Here is a 3,270-nt window from a genome sequence, read left to right as displayed (position 1 = left end):
ATAAGTAAATTAAGTAAATAATAGTAGTAATAAAACTAAAATAATTAATTAGTAGTAGACTATACTACTTATTATTGTGTATATATATATATATATATATATATATATATATATATATATATTAACATAAAATGTTAAATAACTCGTAAACTGTTAACTTTTGATAACTGTGTCTTAATACTTTTAGGAACAGAATGATGAGATGAATCAGTTGATGGAAAAAAACAAATAGTTGCTTATTTAAAAAATTATCCAGTATGCATATATATTTTTTTAAAGCAACGATGTATTTTCTTTTATTACGAATTAATCCTTAAAAAAATATATACCGAATAATTTTTTTAAATAAACAACTATGTATTTTTTTCATTACAACGTAAGCTCGTCGCGTTGCAACTTTTTGGTAAATTCATTACGATTTCTTAACGGAATTTTCAATCGAGAATATATAGAGATAAAACCAAGAATATATAATTGCTGATCCAACTCTCGTAGAAAGTTCTTTTTCTCGAATCTTCATCTCGAATATCTGTAATTTAAGATGTTTATTAGAAGGCATCACTGACTTTCACTAATCATTTTGTTATTATTTTGATGTCATTTTAACGATGATGATGTGGTATTTCGAATCCTCTAATCCGGAATAATTTTATTTTTTTTAATTTCTTATTTAATTTCTTATTATCTTTTATGCTTTAAGTGTCCGATCTCAAGGAACACATGAAACAAAAAATCAAAATTCATAACCAAAAATCATAATTTTTAACTTTCATGATGTCAAAATAAAGTCTTCTTAATTCGGTGTATTCTTTGTGATCGACATTCGCTTCGTGTCGCGAAGCTTGATACCGCTTTTTCTCTTTTCATTTTTACAACACGTGCACCAAGAAAGACATTATCATGCGCTCAGCTATCCGAGGCACAATGATCATCCCTTTTGGACGCGGAATTTTTCTCTTTGGAATTCCTATCGACACGATCGCGAGATACAACCATGGATATAACAATCGCAGGTGTTGGAATCTGAAATCCGTTCCAGAATTCGTTATATGACGATAGCGCACGCGGGTGCAATATATTACATCGTTCGATCGTATCACATTCAGGATGTGACCAGCGCGGGCGATATCCCTGGATAATCTCGAAATAACGCCTTCCTTTTTCTCTTTCTTTCTAGTTTCCCTCTCGATTCTCAGTATTTTGTATCGTTCCACCAATTACAGTCATCGGAAACATTATCATTTAAAGGGACTTCAACCCGTTTGTGTGCTTTATCGATTATGTTTTAAATATTTTTATAATTGCATTTAAAAAATTCTCCACAATTAAAATATAACGATATTAACAATATTTGCGCGTTTTTGTGAAGCGGGATAATATAATATTGCTGGATATTAAACTGGCTCTGTCGTACAAATGAAAAATTACTCCAAACGAACTTGGATAGAATTTTATTATCAGATTTAATTGCAAAGAGATGTAATGTCAAGAATTCTCTCTTTGATCTTTCACGACTACTAACTCTAGCCATGGTGCGGGCGACAAAAAGAGAATTGAATTAATCAGGATTAGCGATAATTAATACCGATGCAATCGGGTTCCGAAAACTCCGCGCGCTCGGCATCGTTAAATCTCTATCGTTTTGTCAGCGTTGAATGAATTTAGTTTTTTTTTCCTTTTTCTCTTGTAAAATCGTCCTCCAATCGATCTATTATCCCCTATCGCGGGACCGGCGTTGTTAATACCATTATGTAATAAGGATTGCCGGATTGTCGTGTCCAGGGGAATTGTCATTTATATCCCGTGACAGCTGCGAGCGAGAAAACGCGATTATTCGTCTCACTCGTGACAACGAACGACTCCATTCCCATGCAATGTTAACATTAGGCAGAAAAATTATCTCACGTTGCGTATCGCTCGTTTTACTCGCGAATCTTAATCGTTGGTTTGACTCGAACATGACCTTCGCGTGAATGTAATATTCGGTCATAAAGCCTCTCTAGGGGAAATCTTAATCGTCGAACGTCACACATTACATTAATATGAAGAGATCTATCTACTTAAGCTAATACATATCGGTCGCTTAATACGTATCTATATTAATTTCCACATCCACGTAATAACAGCCGGATATTGGTGTTTCTCTCTAGTAATGCGCGCTACATGATAATCCGATATTAAATTGAATGTAACAACTCACCTCTCTAAATTCTCCGAGTAATACCTCATATTTATCAGCAGCTCGAAATATCGTCTACATTCCCTAAAGACTACCAGTAAATCCAATTCCGATAATCGAAGATTCGAAGGACAGAGGGAAATCTGTTACGAAGCAATCGATCCCCGTGGAAATATCAGTCGATATCCTTAAAGATGCTGTCGGTATCTCGTTTCAAACACGGATACTTCCCAGTTTCTTTTCATACGTCCGTTAAGTGCTTCCACTCGACGTGTAACACGAAACTGCGTTTCGCCGCGAATTTACTTCCACCGAGAACGCCCACGGTGAGATTGCACATGTATAAGAGGATACGATCGGTCATAGAAAGAAGTGACAAAAAGGACGACTGTGCGATCGATGTCCTCGCTGAGAAACTACAAAATGCGGCCTTGATGAAAAAATGTGTGTACATGACTTTCCGATCAATTTAGAAAGCAAGTTTTTGCCACGATGGATTATCTCCGCTATTCGCTAAGCAAACAAGATACAAGAGCCAATTTTTCTCGGCGAGGTTAAAGAGAGAGATTTACATATTGACTAAAACCAAAACCAATCATGAAACAAACGGAATGTTATTACACGTATTTTACTTAAATTTAATTTATTCTTAAAGTCAAAAATTATTTTTATTTGTAATTCCGAAAGTGATATTTATTTGTAATAATCAGAAATTAAACAATGATAAATTATATATCAATAACATTATTTTAATTAAAAACAATTTTGTTGACTCGCGATAACGATAATAATAATGAAACAAAATTTATCAAAACAAAAACGTGACAAATTTGTTTTATTATATTAATATTTTTTTATTCAATATTTGTATGTGAATCAACAAAATTATTTTCAAAAAAACAAAATTAAAATGACGTTGTTGTATACAACATTACTTTTTCCTCATATAAATTCACAATAAATATTATTAGGCACTAAAAACCGCTTTGACTGAATATTTTAATGAATATTATTACATTTTGAACTCTCTCTCTCTCTCTCTCTCTCTCTCTCTCTCTNAGACTGCAGGCACACAGGGAAGTAGGNNGNTA

Source organism: Atta cephalotes (genome assembly GCF_000143395.1).
Source record: "Atta cephalotes unplaced genomic scaffold scaffold00032, whole genome shotgun sequence".
Classification (NCBI taxonomy): domain Eukaryota; kingdom Metazoa; phylum Arthropoda; class Insecta; order Hymenoptera; family Formicidae; genus Atta; species Atta cephalotes.
Note: the sequence above shows the minus strand (reverse complement) of the source record.